Source organism: Cavia porcellus, unplaced genomic scaffold (genome assembly GCF_034190915.1).
Source record: "Cavia porcellus strain 051 isolate PalLab524CR breed Dunkin Hartley unplaced genomic scaffold, mCavPor4.1 scaffold_1, whole genome shotgun sequence".
In the NCBI taxonomy this organism is placed as follows: domain Eukaryota; kingdom Metazoa; phylum Chordata; class Mammalia; order Rodentia; family Caviidae; genus Cavia; species Cavia porcellus.
The window spans coordinates 198,590,482-198,607,241 of record NW_026947484.1 but is presented as its reverse complement, the minus strand read 5'-3'; the positions used below and the strand labels follow the sequence as shown (position 1 = coordinate 198,607,241).

Here is a 16,760-nt window from a genome sequence, read left to right as displayed (position 1 = left end):
AGTTAGGTTTTAATAGATGGCTGAAGGAGTAAAATATTAAAAATATTAAATTACCAGTTTGCTTTTATTAATAGTTCATGTGAAATTTTATAATAGAATTGATCACAGTGAATTTATTTGGTAAATTATCAATGTCTATGTTACAGCCCTTCTTAAGAATACCTAAAGGTGTCATATTCAGAAACATACCATTAATTTAAAATGGTGTTCTTTTTCTTTTACAAGAGCACAAAGAATTCAAATTTAGCTGCTTGATACTAGTTATATTATGTAAATTATTATGGTAAATGTAACATTATGTAAAAATCTCTTAAGTAATTACACGAAAATTTGTATCGGTGAAATAATTTTTGTTAGTTTATGCAAGAGTATTACTATGAATCAAGCTCAGTAATGATTGCAGTAGTAGCAAGCCAGGCACTTCTTTTCTCTTAATATTAACTATTGGGACAGGTAAATACCTGCCCTTTTTTAAATGCAAGCTTTGGACAGAGGTGGGAAGCTATTGTATGCGGTTGTGAATTTTGAGGGGTCAGCAAAAGTTTAGTGTCCTTGTTAAAGACTTTTAAAACTTGGTATTTCAGAAATGTAAAAAGAAAGCTGGGAGAAATGTGTGACCACTTTGCTTTTGCCCTTTTAAACTTGCTATATGATCCAGTATCTGTTTGGAGTCACTCTCTTTTTGTTGTTGTTGGATGAAGATGAATAGGGTTTTTTTTTTTTTTTTTTTGATCAGCGAGATTGACCTAGTACATTCTGTTGCACAAAATACCATTAGGTATAACTTATCATATTTAAGACATTTAAATACTTAACGTTTATTTAATATTTGAAGAAATATTACTTATTTATTTATTTTTAATGAGAGAGACTTTACCAGCTGCCCTTTTGAGTTTGGAGTAAAAAGACTACATAGGACCAGGCAGTTCTGCTATTTGAGAGACAATTTGAAAATCCATTTAAAAACCGTGCTCAAAACCTTCATAAAAGTAACTTATATTTAATTAAAGAACAGAAAAAAATGTGAAAATATTTTTAAAGTTCTAAGGAGGAATGAATGTTTTGATATAAAAAGTACAAACCAGAGCTAGATGTAGCTCAACAATAGTGTGATTGCTTAGCATTTGCAAGACCCAGGATTCAGTCTTCAGCTGTGAAGAAAGAAAAAGTATAAACTATGATGGAAAAAAACTTGATTTGACTATACAAAATGTAAAAGTTAGGAATGGAAAAAGAAACCACAAAGCACATGAAAAGAAAATTATCACAGTGAGCAAAGTGTGGTGGTAAATACCTGTGATCCTGGACTCTGGAAGGCTGAAGCAGGACAGTCACAAGTTTGGGGTTGGCCTGACCAACTAGTGACTTATTGCGACCTTGTCTTAAAATAGAATAAGGAAAAAGCCTGGAAATATAGCTCAGAGGGTTCAAATTTGAGTACTGGAGGTGGGGTTAGTGGTGGTGGGTGGGATGGTGGTTTCCCAAGGCTTAGGAAGTAGAATACATAAGAAACTAAAAAAAGGGTAATTTCAAAATTAGCCCCCCCCCCCAATTAAACAGCTGAAGAAACAAAAGAAGAAACCTTCATGGTTAATAATCATATGAAAAGATTATATCACTAAAAATCATGGAAATAAAAATGCTCTCATTTTATACATGAGAGTAACAGAAAAACAAGTATGACAGATTAATATTTCTGTTCATTGCCTGGTGGATAGACAAAGTGTGGTATATCCGTACTACTGAATACTGCCCAGGTAGAAGAACAAACTGTTAGCTGGGCCTGGTGGCACATGCCCGTGATCCCAAGTACTCAGGAGCCTGAGGCAGGAGGATCCTAAGGTCAGCCTGGGCAATTTAGTGGACCCTGTCTCAAAAACCAACAACAAGAAGAAACAACTAAAACCCTACTCTTATGGCTTGCATCTAGATGTCTCCCCAGAGCCTCATGTGGTCATAGGTGGGCCTTTTTCAGAGGTGGCCAGATCTAGAGTGTGTGATGCTTCGATCAATTCATGATGCAGTGCTAGGATCAAGGGTACTAGGATTAAGCATGTTGGTGCTACCCACCTAAGGAGCTGGGTAAGATAACAAGGACAGAAAGAGGTGTGGTTGCCCTTTTGCTTGCTTTGCTACCTTCTGCCCTCTGTGAACTGATTTTACTCTGTAACGCCTGTCTGCCATGTCACCCTGCCTTGGAGCCAGCCAATTGTGGACTGAAACCTTTACAAACTGTGAACTAAAGAAACCTTTCCTCCTTTGGATGTCCTATATTTTGTCTCAGTAACGAGAAAAGTAACTTAAGACACCTACTTATGTATTCCTCCACTTGGATGAACTTCAGAAACATTATGCAGAGTGAAAAAAGCAAGACCCAAGAAGCCACATATGGTATGATCCTGTTTAGATGCATGTCTGAAAAAAGCAAATCTAGTCAGATAGATAGTAGATGAAGGGTTGCTTGCAGTAGGAATAGTAGGAAATTAACAGTAAAGGGGCATGAAGGACTTCATTGGGGTGATGAATATGTTCTAAAACTGATTTATGGTATGGCCTGAACACTTTGGTAAACTTACTAAAAATCATTGAATTGTTCACTTGAATTGAGTGAATTATGTGAGCATGTAAATTATGTAGTAGAAATATTTGTTAAATCTGTAAAGCAGTCATTATAAAAGTTTTTCAGAGGTCCAACTATTAATTAAAAAGGATATTTATGAGCACACGAGAGATGCATTTGACTTTCCTCCTGTGTGTTCTGAATGACTGTAAAATTCTATTGCATGGATTTAGCATACTTAAACTATTCCATTGATTCTTAGTTTTGTTTTTTCACTGTTATAAACAACATTGTAATGAACATCTGGGTAGCAGTGACCTTCATGAGTTCCATGGATGGTTTCATAGAGTAAAATTGGTAGATTAAAAGATATAAACATTTAAAATTGATTCTGTTGTGCTGCAGAAAAATTATATCAAATTTCCATCCAACCATACTCTTTAATTGTCAGGTATTTGAGATTGCCTATGTCTCCAAATCCTTCAGTCTGCAGCTATTTCCCAGACTTTTAACTTTTGCTTTTAACCATCTACAGGGGAAATTGCTAGGAATTAGGGGATTATAAAACTCATCACCTCTTTGCGTTCCTTTTCTGGCATCATTCCTCTGTTGAAATGCAGTGTCTGGTGCACCATCTTCTTAGGAAGTCTTTCAACTTTGGAGGCTATGAGAGCATTGCTCACCAAGATCTTGTCACATCTTCAGACAAGGAATCTTTACAGTTCTCATCACTATGTCAAGTGTGCAGGCCTATTTTAGGACACTGAGCTTATTATTTCTTAGTGGAAAACAGTATGTCATTGTTAAGATGTCCTACCTAAGTCTTCAATTTAGAAAGGCAAAATTAATTGGTATTTAAGTAGCTCTGCCATTAAAATGTAGAATTTTATTTCATTTATTGAAAGGACTTTAAAATTCTTTGCTCTTTTTTCTGAGATGCTTGTTAGCTCTACAGAGTGATCAACCACAGAGAAAATGATAAAGAAGTGCTTCCCTCAGAGCCATTTTCCTCCTTAAAGGGTACTTTTACAGAGTTGGATGTGAATTGTCTCAGGATTTCAGATGATAGAATGACAGAATTATAAAGTCAAGAAAACTCATTTGTCAGTACTTCTGAGTTTATGAAAGACTGATTTCTAATTGAGCACTTTAATATTCATGTCAAATCTTTTTAAAGCAATAATGACTATTGTGATTGTATATAAGTTTGCTGAAGGATGATTGTGTGCAGTGAGTCAGTGTTCTAGGCACAGGGGAAAGAAAGACACATGAAAGGGATACTGTAGTCAAGAAAGCTGCACCTGGTAGAGAAGATGAGCAGGTGAATGGAGCATTGTGGTCTGATGTGATCTGTACAGGGTAGAGGTGTACCTCTTATGGGCCAGTTGGAGGTGACAGAAAACATTATGCCATTCCTGCTAGTTCTGTGTTTTTTATGGCACCTCTTGGCTTCCCACATTGCTATGCTCTGATTTCAAGTCTCTTAAGGTAGATCTGAGGGGTAGAACATAGTCACACCCAGTGTCCTGGTTACAGGGGCCTCAGGGAAAGTGCAGACTTTCACTGAGCTGTATTTCCTGAGCTAAAACTAGAAAGAATTAAAGATACCACACCTTTTCTAAGGTACTAAGTGGATCCCCATCGATAGTGTTTTGTCAAGTCCATATAACAGCAGTTCTCAAAGTGTGGTCCTCAGACCAGCAGCATTAGAATCATCTGAGAATGTGTCAGTAATATAAATTCTTGGGGCACAACCCCAGACCCAATGAACTGGAACCTGAATTCAGCACGTGAGGTGATTTTAATTCATGCTCAAGTTTGATAACATCTGCTTGTGTAGAAGCGCAATAGATTCTAGGTTTTAGAGTTAAATCTGTGAATTTGGTGCTTTTACATTTGCCATGGCATGATTATGGGTCTGTGGTTTATCCTCTTCTGGTTATCTGAGGAAAAAATACTCAGAGTTGTGAAGCTCAAGTCATATGATGTGGTCTGTGTGTATCATGATGTGTGATAGAGAAAATAGGTATTTGCAGAGCATTTTGGAGAAGACTTGGCTAGAGGTTGTCCTAAATCAGTGGGCCCTGGGAAGTTTATTGCGAACAGTTCAGAGCAGGATTTGGTTCAGTCATTGTGTATGGAGGTGCTGGGCACTGTGCTTAAAAGTAATATTAGATGCCTTTAACCCTCGGGTGAGCACAGGTGGTAAGGAGATGTGGGGTATAGCTTGGGGAGAGATTAATTTACTTACTGAAGAGATGGGTACTTATATGAAAGAAGTAACACTCAAGAGTTACTAAGTGATTCAGTGCACAGTCAGGTGCTGAGTTACATTTTGGAAGCCTAGGGAAGAGACCAGTCAGTGGGTTCAAGCAGCCAAGGATGGAATCCTCAAGGTGGATTGGGATGCTGTATGCTGTTGTATGCCATTTAAGTATAATTTCCCAGGAGTCTGTCATTATTTACAAAGTTTATTTTTAAAAAGTTCATTTTTAAAGAAATTATAAAACTTTGAAAAATGAAGAAAAGAGGGAAAATCACCTATGATCCACAGCTCAAACCCTTATGGCTAGACAGTTTGATCAATTTTTAGTCTTTTAGTCTTGTTGAAAATGTTCACAGGATACACCAAGGATATGATCACAGTGTGATAAAGTTTGATATTGATGATACTGGGATTGAACCCAGGAGTGCTGTGCCACTGAGCTACCTCCCTAGCCCCTTTCTTATCATTTTTTAAATGTACAGACAAGTTCTCATTAAATTGCCCAGATGGAACTTGAACTTGCTTTTACTCCTTCGCCAGTCTCAGTGCAGGCCTGTGTCACCACACTTGGTTTACAGTGATCAGTCGATTGATCCATGGATTGATTGTGCTGGAGCCTGAACCTAGGGTTAGGCAGCAGCTCTACTAAGCTACACCCCCAGCCCTGTGTCTTGCTATTATGAGTTAATTCTCCAAAAGGCAATTAACTGTTTTCTCATGTTAATACAGAAACTGTCTAAATTTAACGTGATATAAATATTGTGTCATTTGAGCTATTTGTGTTCCTTTCTAGTTTTTGAAGCAACACTTGAAACAAACATTTAAAAGATTTCTTGCATTTCAGATTATTTCCTTTGGATAGATTTTGAGGTATAGAATTATTATTAATGTAAACCTTCTTGATGTTTTCAATATGTGTAGTCAAATTATTTGCTAAAAATTGTATTTATCTACTTTCTTCATTCAGTATGTATGTATGTATATATGTATGTACGTACGTATGTATGTATGTATGTGTAGTGAACCTTTTAGGGCTTTCCCTGATAACAAGCATCTCACTACTGCATGGGTGCCATTGGTCCACCACTACTGTGCTAGTCTCTATTTAGGTATTTAGTGAACAAAACAGGTAAAGTTCATTGCTTTCGTGAAGTAAAATCTGAGTGGGATAAAAACAAGTTGCCTATATACCATGTTGGATGATAAAATGCAGTAAGAAAAAAATGGCATATTAGGAATGGTAGGGATAGCAAATTGTAGTTTTTGTTTGCTTTGGTTTTTTGAGACAAGGTTTTGCTACGTGTTCCAGATTGACCTTGAACCTACTCTGTAGCCCACAATGGCCTTGGAATCCTGGTGATCCTCCTGCCACAGCACACTGAATGCTGTAGTTACAGGCATATACCACCTTGCCCGGTTTGGGAAATCATGATTTTAAATACAGTGATTGAGGAAGACTATGTTGGGACACTAGCCTGTAAATAAAGTCTGCTAGCACAGTCCTTGCTATCTAGCTGACCAAATGACATCAAGGACAAAGGCCATCAAGCAGTGTCATGAAGCAGTGGACTGGTAAGGCAGGAACCAAGTTAGGAGAGGAGAGTGATGGAAGGTGGATCAGGTTCTGGGAGGAGGAGACACTTCAACAGGACCAGGTGTGAGCCTTTCAGGATTCCTCTGACTGCTGTTTTGAGGACAGATGGTAGAGAGTTAGTGACAGAAACCGAGGAGACTGTTAGGAGGTGATTGTTATAATCCAGGTGATGGCTCAGACCAGCATTGAACTGGTGAAGATGGAGATGCTACAATGTGAATGAACCTTGAAGACATTATGCTAAGAAGTCATTCACGAAAGGACAAATACTGTCTGATTCCAGTTAGGTGAGGTGTTTAGAGCACTCAAATTCATAAAGACAGGAAGCAAAATGCTATTTGCCAGGGTGGGGGTGGGGTGGGAGTGGTAGCAGGGGATCACGAAGAGGTGGTGTTCAGTGGGTTCAGCTTCAGCTGGGGAAGACGAAACATTCTGGAGGTGGATGATGGAGATTGTGCAACAGTGTAGATGCACCTAATGCCTCAGCATGGTAATTCAAAGATATATGGGATTTGTATTTTATCACAATTATAAAAAGTGGCATAGGGTATAGACACTATTTCTCTGATGGTACAGATAAAGGTGGGTAGTGATGTTCGCAGGAGGAGAGACAGAGTGTTGGTACAGCATACCAAAGTTGTCTTATTGGCAAGCACAGTATGTCCATCACTTGCAGTGTCATCAGCTTTTATCTGGCATGTGTGTACACAAGTTTGGTGCTGGCACTAAGGTTCTCAGTGTGATTTTAAAGTTACATGGAAACACATTTTCTTAAGTAGGAAATTTTTTTTCTTGGTAATTTCTTATTCATTCTTTAGCAAATGGTTTTTTTACATAGATGATATAAGAATCATCTATAGCCTTCAAAAATATTCTAAGTTTTAAATGTGAATTCATCTCTTAAATATGGTATTTACTAGTTGAGTTGAGTGATAGTTACTTTGGAATTCATTTTATTTATATCCTGAACTTGGCAAAGAAATTTAAATAGAAGAATTGGAAAGCTCTCATTCATAGTCTGCTAGGGCCTGTTTCATGACAACATGTTTTACTTATTTGTCCAGATGTATTCTTATTGTTGAATCACAATAATGACTAGAAGACAGACCAACAGGAGGACATAAATAAATAAAGGAAAAAAGAAAGCCAGTGTTGGATTCTTTGGAGTCTGATGGATCCGGGCTGACTCCCAGCTCTTATTAACTGTGCTTTGCTCTTAGTGGGCCTCACTTTTCTTACTTATAAAAAGAGATACATCTTCTTACCTGGCAGGGTTTTATAGTTAAATAAGGTAAATTAACCACTGTGACAATGTCTAGTGTACTTGGGCATTCAGTAAGTTGTAGCTGGTAGTATTTTAATTGTTACCACAAAAATGTTTAGTGGGCCTCTGTTTTTGAAAATCAGTCTGCAAATCTAGAAAGCAAAGAAATTAGCAGAGAGGTCCTTCAAATTATACAGATTCACCTCAGGGGTTCTGTAAATCTGGGAGAGTCCCTAGTGCATTTGATGTTTACAGATCATTAGCAAACAGATGCCAGGAGGCATGTAAACTGTAGCTTAAAGATTTTGGAACCACTGACAATGTAGAGAAAATCGGTTTCTGATAAAGTTATAACATTTTAAAGTAAGTAATAGAAAGCAATGGGAAAATTTTAATTGAGTTTATAAAAGTTTATTTCAGGAACACCCGGATTTCCAATTTGAGGCACATCTATACATCTGTAGCCATCTAATTTATAGTACTTGCTTATTTCTCCATTGGGATTAACTATATAATGCTAACATTTATTATATGCTTACTGCCAATGTGATGTTTAGGAAACCTATAGCATACAAAGGCTTGGTTTCAGTTGGATGTTTGGAAATTGGTCTTTTATCCACTTGGACAATATATTTAATGAGTTTATTCTGTTCTATTATGCCCCAAATATTTGTTGGGTATTTATAACGGGAAAGGCATTTCATAGGAGATAAAAGCTAAGTAAAACATGGGACTTAACCTCATAAAATACCTCCTTCTATACTGTAAAGAAGAGGATGTGTGGCACCCTTTTCTATTACTGTTTTTGTGGGAGCCTTTGCTGTTCTCTTGTGGACCAATGCTAAAGGCCTGTCTTAGTCACTTTCTTTGTTACTGAGACACAAAACCTGACACTTGCAATTTAGAGGAGAGGTTTATTGTGGCATATTTTCCAGTCTATAGTCAGCTGGCTCCAAGGCAGGACGGCATGGCAGAGGGGCACGGAGGAGGAGAATTGCATAAGCCATCTTGAGCAGGAAGAGCTGTGAGAAGGGAGGAACTGGAGAGAAAGCCCCTTTTAAACCACACCCTCAATGATCCGCCTCTTCCCATCAGGCCCACCACTTCACAGCAAGTCAGCTCTAAGTCTCTATAATCCAATCTCCTTCCCAAAGCCCTACCTTTGAGTGTGTGAAGCTCATGGAGGACCTCTAGATAGAAACTATAACATTGCCCTTATGCTAATCCCTGGTATAGTATTTGGCAAATCCTGGTAATTTCTCCAGTTAGGGTTAGTTAGACTGGAAACTCTTGGAGGGCAGGGAACTGTAGCTTATTGACCAGCTGGCCTGTCACATCAGAGTATTTTGTATTATGAATTTATACTGATTTTCTAACTTTAGACAAATATAAACAAGATTATTGTTGTCTTTACGATAAAAATGATGATAATCCCAGCAGCATGTAGATTCATCATGAAGACAAAGTCAGAATTTTTTTTTTTGTCTTTTTCCTTTTTATCAGTACCGGGGATCGAACTCACGACTGCCTGCTTTCAAGGCAGGCGCTTATGCCGCTGAGCTAAACCCCCAGCCCCCAGAATTTTTTTAAATAAAAACACCTATCACTGCACTGGTACATCAGTTGTTTTATATAGTATTTAAAAAAATAAGTTATTTTTTTCCACCAAATTTGACAAATGTGTTTATTTCTAATTATGAAGCTATGGCATAAAATATGACACTTAGACTTATTAAAAGATATAGGGAAAAAAAGAAAAAATATATATAAGAGCTGGGGATATAGATCAGCAGTAGAGCTCCTGCCTGACAAGCACAAGGTCGTGAGTTTGATTCCCAGTAGAAAAAAACAAACAAGCAAATGTAGGATAGAGTTGAGGGTATAGCTCAGTGGCAGGATACTTGTCTAGCATGCTTGAAGTTCTGTGTTTGATTTCCAGAAACACATACACAAACACACAAAACATAATGAATGGTGACTCAGAAAAATTACATGAAGCCCCAAATCAAAACTATTTAAAAAATGTCCATCTGTAAGGATTATAAATCAAATTAACAGATTTTAGAAATTTGCTCCAAACTCTGGGCTAATTTCAAAAAGCCCTAAATTCTTAAATTTAAAGAATAAAGTTGAAAACTATGTTCTGTAGTAGGAAAAAACATAAGTGTTACGTGAACATATCCTTTTGACTTGTTTTTCTTTCTATTTGGCACACTTTACTCTTTTTTCCATTTTAAAATTGCCTTTGAAATTTCACTTATGTGTGATTTGAGGTGTATGTGGCGTAAATTTGGTTAAGGATCAGATGTATTCCTTTTGTAGATGAAGTTACTTGTAAAAATTGTTTCAAATCATCATTTAAGTGGTGACATTTTCTGGTTAAAATCTATCAGGATTCTCCAGAAGGAAGAGGAAGCTCTTTAGATTTTACTGTATAGTGTCAGTGGACTCATTATTTGTAGAGCAGCTGATGCATTTAGGACTGTTGATTCACTTAATTAGTAACTCTACTACATTCATAACTCCAACACTGAAAACAATAGGTCAGTGTCTGCTGTTTATGCATAAATAGTCACATCCGAGCAGGATATATCTGAAAGGCAGAGTATGTTAGTTGAGGAGGAATCAGGCATATGAACAGTTCTGTTGGTTACCATACCGAGGTGGGTTTTGCTTTTCTTCCTTGAATAATGCTACTTGTATTTTTATTATGGGTGTAGATGGTCAGCTATTTCTATGTTATCCGTCTGACTGCTGTAAAAAGGTATTCAGTTGTATTTTAAACTCCACTAAGGGAAGGGGAAATACATAAAATCATGTTTTAAAGTTAGGATGGCTCAATGTTTTTGTCTTACAGTTTTGTCTTACAGAGCAAAAAGTTAATACAGGGAATAGACTTATTTTAAGTAACAAATTTTGTATATACAAACCAAATAACTATTTAAAGTACTTTGGTTTTTTCTAATTGTGAGTTAGACTGCTTTGACATTTTAGGGCCAATCTGCATATTTTTTAAAAAAGTAATTTTTAAAAGTTTGAATGGAAGGACAAAATAAATCTTCTTGTTCACTGTCAAGAAAACATAGCAGTTTTTAAAAACTGTGGTAGAATATTTGAAGCATTCCATTAAAATATGTATTATTTTAATGATCAAATTTTAATTATCATAAAAATAATTCACTGGAATAATTGTATTTAGGTAAAATCTAAAGTAATGATTCATACATTTCACCAAATAAGTGAAGCTAAAGTTTTGTAACTTTAATAGGTTAAATAAGCTGTGTCTTCAAAATTCTTTACTTGGCACAGTCCAGTTTAGAGTCATGCTGTCAGAAAACCTTAGTTCTCTGTTATAGAAGAAAATTAACTTTTACCCTTAAAAATTAAAAGAAAGTTTACTTCTGATTGTATTTTGGGAAAGATGTCAGCCAGTTCTTTTAAGGTGATATAGCTTCTCAGACTTCTGAGTCTAGTTTTGGTGTGTAAAATTAGAAAATACCATTAATGAAACAACAGTGGAATAGGTTATTATCCCGCTTGCAGCATATTCCCCTCTTCTCATCTGGAAAATTAAATCTGATTACAGCTTGGATTAACGTTTTGGTTCTGGGGAGAGAAAGATAGTATCTTAAACTCCAAAATTGAACAATGGCATTATATTGTTTATAGCTAATGTTAAAGTCCTGCATTTTAAAGCCAGTTTTTAAAAAAAATAACAATAAGCCTTAAAATGTTCAGTAATTTGTGTCTTATTTAATGAAATATCCTACAGATAATGATTGGATAAATTCAGTAGGCATTAAATATAACATTGTTGCGTGAAAGCAGTTTTAAAAGTGAAAGCAGTGTAAATTCTCGTGTTAACTGTTAACTTTTCCAGCTTCTCTGAAATTTCCTAAAAGAGCCCCAGTTAAGATGTTAGTGGCATTTGGTTAATACAGTTGTTAGAAGTTTCATACAAAATGTAGTCAGTGTATTTTTCAAAAATAAGTTTAAAATTAGGTCATACCTTAACTGTTGAAATGGAGTCATTGGTATAACAGAGGGAAACAGGAAAATAATTTGGTATCATCTGTGTATGTGTGTGTGTGTACACGTACTAGTTACTGATGTGCAAATGAGCCCATATTTATAATCAGTAATTTTATGAATTATTTTGAATTTCTGTTGTAAAAGATCTGTCTACCACGTTTTCTAGGAACTTTAAGCCTAAGGCAGAACTCAAGGATTTTGGAGCCTGTGTAAAATAATTTATAGCACCTTTCCAGTAAATCTTGCCCAAACTCTTATTCTATTAATTAAACATACTGTGGCAATCTGGTATATCTTAAAGATTTAAAAGTATGTATAGCAGAAGACTTGAAAACATTGATTGTGGAGATTGAAGAAAATTAACTTAAAAAAAAAACAAGTAAAGCAAGAAATGTTTGTTCTGGAGATCAGTTTTTTCCTGTTGTGAAGACACAGTGTTTTAGTATGGTCATGTTCTCTGCCTGAATGACATTTTACTGTTGGGGTCCTATACTATGAGATGCCTGTTTCAAGCCTGGAAATCTCATGGTCCTCAGGAGAAGCAGTGAACACACTGTTCTGTGGGGACAGCCCCATTGATGGCCATGGCTCTGGGAGAAGGCACAGGATCTGAAATCTTGTTAAAAGCCAGATGCCTCATTTAGCTGTATTTGGTGAAAAGATATGTGAACTCTTATCAGATGATAACATACTGTTGGCAAGATATTTTAAATATAATGCTTTTTTTTTACTGTAAGATGAAGAAATGATGATGAAACCAAGGAAACTTGAAAGAAATTGTTACTTAAATCAGGAGAAGGTGGCTGAGGGAGGGTAAGCAGAATGTTCCATGTTTTTAATTTTCTGTGAGAGACAATTCTCAGGGAATAAGCTTGACATATGCCGATAATTTTATTTTAAGCCAGTTGCCTCAGCAAATTGTTATATTGCTTTCTTCCATGGAAGGATTCTCATCTGCAGATTTTCGTGTTGAAAGTTAGCTGTTTGGTGACACTGCATTTGGCTGTGAGCGCATGAATGTGAGAAGGTGTTTTGGAACATTAGCAATTATAGCATTGGATGGTGGATAAAGAAATAGATACATAAATACTAGAACGATGCAGTTTTCCAGTGTATGTTATTTTCCATATAAGGATATAGAACATTTCATAAAATGTTCCCAGACCATTTAAAACTCAAAGAAACGCAGCTGACGCAATGAAATACATAGAGTACTTGTAAAAACATACAGACACGCAAGTGGATTGCTGCCAGACAGAAAATTTAAAGGCGGTTTGCTTAACTGTGGGGTGCTAGGTTTTGTACATGTGCCATGCTGAAACTGTTAGTAAGGCGGGTGTTGTGTTGCTTGAGAAAAGCAGATTGTATTTGGACCTTTTTAACTCAGATGTTTCCAGTGTCGATATTTTGGTGACATTATGGCATTGCGATCAACTCAGTGTGAAAAAAATTTCAACCTCCTGTGCAAAATAGATGTTTTAAGAAAATTCCAATAAATTGTTTGCAGTCTCTGTGTTAATTTTTACAAAATGGCTTTCATAGATTTATTAACTATCAGGCTGGCTCTTTGAGCTAATTGAATGGTACTTAATACATTGGAGTTTGACTTTAAAAAGGGTTCCATTTTTTTTTTTAAAGCATTGTTTTAGAGAATTTTAAGGACCTATGAAGTTTGTTTTTGTAACTCTCAGGGGCCTCAAGGGCATAAAACTAAACAAAAGTTTTGTGCTTGAATTGTAGTAAGTAATAATGCATATATTTCCTTGGAATATTACTTTGTTAAAAATCTGGGATGCAGGTTGTGAATTAAATTCCTGGTCCCCCAATCTAAAATGCTCACTTTAGGGATGGTCTTAAGTACAACTGAAAGAATTTAATGGGCTGTGTTTATGTTGCCTACTCTCTAGGTACTGTTTAGGACCGTATGGTTGGAGTGGCCTACATTTGACATGCCAATATCATCTTTGCTTTCAGTGTGTAAGGATGGGTTGATTCTTTTTCATCTGTTTTTGTTGTCTTTTTTTTTTCAATTCTGCTGTGTTTTATATATATATATATATATGAACAAAACTTTTACAGTGATACATTTTTATTAATATGGCTTATGAATAGTTGATCAAAGACATTTAAGAACTATCTCCTACCTATGAACAAAATTTTTTTTAAAACAAAATTGAATACATCATGAAGTTTGGTTTCTGATGTTCATTTCCTCATGAAATGGTGATAGAAAAATGAAAGTTTTAGGCCAGGCGTGGTAGCTCATGCCTGTAATCCTAGGACTCAAGAGGCTGAGGTAGGAGGATTGTTGCAAGTTCAAGACCAGCCTGAGATACAAAGTGAGCTCAGGGCCAACCTGAACTGCATAGCGAGACCCTGTCTCAAAAAACCAAACCAAACCAAACCAAACAGAGAGAGAAAAGAAAGGAAGAAAAAAAAAAAAAAAGAAAAAAAATTTTGATTTTTATTTCCATCAGTGTTTTGTGGTTCCCAAGCACAAACTACTGCCAGAAAGAGGATGTGATATTAAAGATTTATATAAGTCATTTCCCTATGAAATTTGCTACTTGAAGAGTGCTAACCACATGACAATTGAAAGAAAAAGGATAAGCTACAGGTGATTTCTGTGGCTTCCCCAACCTGTGTTTTATGTACCTTATAAGCTAAGAGCTCATATTTTTGGTCTCTTGGCCAAATTTTAAGGTATTTTTGTATGTCTAAATCTTTTGTGTTTTTTTTAAGACAGGGTTTCAGTATGTGGTTTAGGCTGGCATTGAACTCACTTTGTAACACAGGCTGGCCTCAAATGTGCAGCAGTTCTGAGTGCTGGGATTACAGGTGTGTACTACCATGCCTGTCAGTTTTTGCGTATATTACACCCACTGCATTCTTTTTTTATTTCTATTTTTTTAAGTGTCTTCCTCACTTTCTTGATCTCCTTACCTTGTTCAACTACTATGACTTACTTTTAGAGAGTTTCTGGATAGCACATTGTTCTTTGGATCCTGCTAGCTAATTCTTCTTTGGAGCCTACAATAGGCTAAGCATCCCTAATCTGGGAGTCTGAAATACTTTCAATTTCAGGTTTTAATTTTTTTTGTTTTAAAGAGGATAAAACAAAGCCAGGTAAAACAAAATAAAGCCAATCAAAACAAAATAGTGAAAGTGATACAGGGCTTCAAAACAGGATAATAGAAAATCAATCATTGCTACCATAATGCCTCTTATCTTCAAAATTACTGCCTATACCATCAGATATAATAAAATCAAACAAAACAGAATAAAACCAATCCAAACATTGAATAAAACAAAACAATGAAACAGAACAAATCAAAATAGAACAATATTGGATTTCAAAAACCAGACAGAAGAAAATCCCCCATAATTGCTATATTGCATATTGGTATCTAAGTAGATGCTCAGACGACCAGCTTTAGGCCTGTAAATCAATCCAACAATGTAAGCATTAAGTTGTTTTTGTACCTCAGTTGCTATCAACTCAGTCTGTGTCCTCCGAATCAGTCGTTGCTTGGGGGCTGGAAGTTGCTCAGCTCTTCGTACATACCAGCCCACATGCTGCCTGCCAAAAGAGCTCATCTTGTTTCTCCACCTGGCCCACAGGTGCTGCTCATGGTTTCAGATTTTGGACTTTTGGATTAGGAATGTTCAACTAGTGAAGTCTATGTAAAAATTCTAAAAATTTGAAAAACTCCAAGCTGTGTAATTTTTCTGGCCCCAAGCATTTGGGAGAAGTTACTGAGATGAAGTACTTTTATTGTCATACTGTCAGCACCCTTTGGCCTAGTTTCTCACCAGACCCATGTCTTTGTACTGCTTCAAACTATGAGGTCAGTGGTGGCAAAGCTTTGGTGGCAGTGCCACAGCCAAAAAGTTCGCCCTCACTGCTTTAGGGCAAAGATTGTCAATAGCATTTTCATCTAGGGAGCCTGGAGTGGTAGTATAGGTGTTATTCTAGCATTCTGTTAGTCCCAGTCCAGATATATTATAGATCCCTTCCTTACAGCTGAGGGTGAGAATAAAGAGCAAAATCCAATCCTTTTTTAAAAAGTGAATTAGAAGACATCCAAAGAGCTAAAGTGCTCTGTATATGATTTCAACATTTTTGCACCATCCATTTTGTGATGTGACTTTTCGAATATTCCTGCTTTTGTTGTTAGTTCTTAGGGTTTTAAAATTATCATCTACTAACTTTATTGACTTGAATTTAAATATAGTGAATAGCTAGAGCCTTTTCTTTTTTCTCTCCTTTTTTCTTCACTGAAGAACAATGAGCTGTGTTTGTGTATTATGATATGGAAAGTTTTAACCTGTACTTGAATTCACTTGCACAGATAAGTAAATTGGTATTTTAGCATGATTTTTGGTATGAAAAGTGAGTAGTGCAGATTTTGAAATGACTGTGAACAGGGAAAGAGACACTCATATGCTGTGCTTTTCCATGTCCTTTGCAGAATGTGTCTCTGAAGAATCGGATCATTTTCTTACTAGAAATGATTGAATGTTTTCCTGATCAATTGTAAATGAAGTGCTAATAGCTTTTAATTAGTACACTTCTGTATTGACTTACAGACATGGTATTGGATTGTCTTGCAATTATGATTTAAGAATTAACTGACCCTTCTAAGCAGATGGCCAGCAAAGTTTCACCTTTGTATTTTTACAGTTTCTAAGCAAATCTATGTCAGAGAGAACATCATATTGTAACCCTTGGTTTACACAATAAGCCAAAAGTGTTGGTTCTGCTTTAAAGAAAACTTTATCTATTTTTTTATATGTATTTTGGTAAGTGTTCAGAAGCACTTGGGGAAGGGTATATTTTATGTTTTAAAAGCTCTTTAGTTTTACATTTGTTCCTTGAAAGAATTCTCTCATTCTCCTCTTCTCCCCAGTCTGAAAATGGTGCTTAAGGTTTATCAAGCCAACATCTGTAACGATGAAAAGGAGACCACTGCTGATTAGAGAAGAAAAGTCAAGCAGGTTTAAGACTCATTTTCTCTGGAAAAATATATTGAGGGCAATTTGC

At 36.1% G+C, this 16,760-nt stretch overlaps 1 protein-coding gene across 11 annotated transcripts in view; it reads left to right on the top strand.

Annotated features, from left to right (window-relative positions):
• Nucleotides 1-16,760, top strand: part of Dennd1a (DENN domain containing 1A) — a 489,363-nt gene that overhangs the window by 105,057 nt on the left and 367,546 nt on the right. The gene's annotated exons all lie outside the window — the stretch shown is intronic.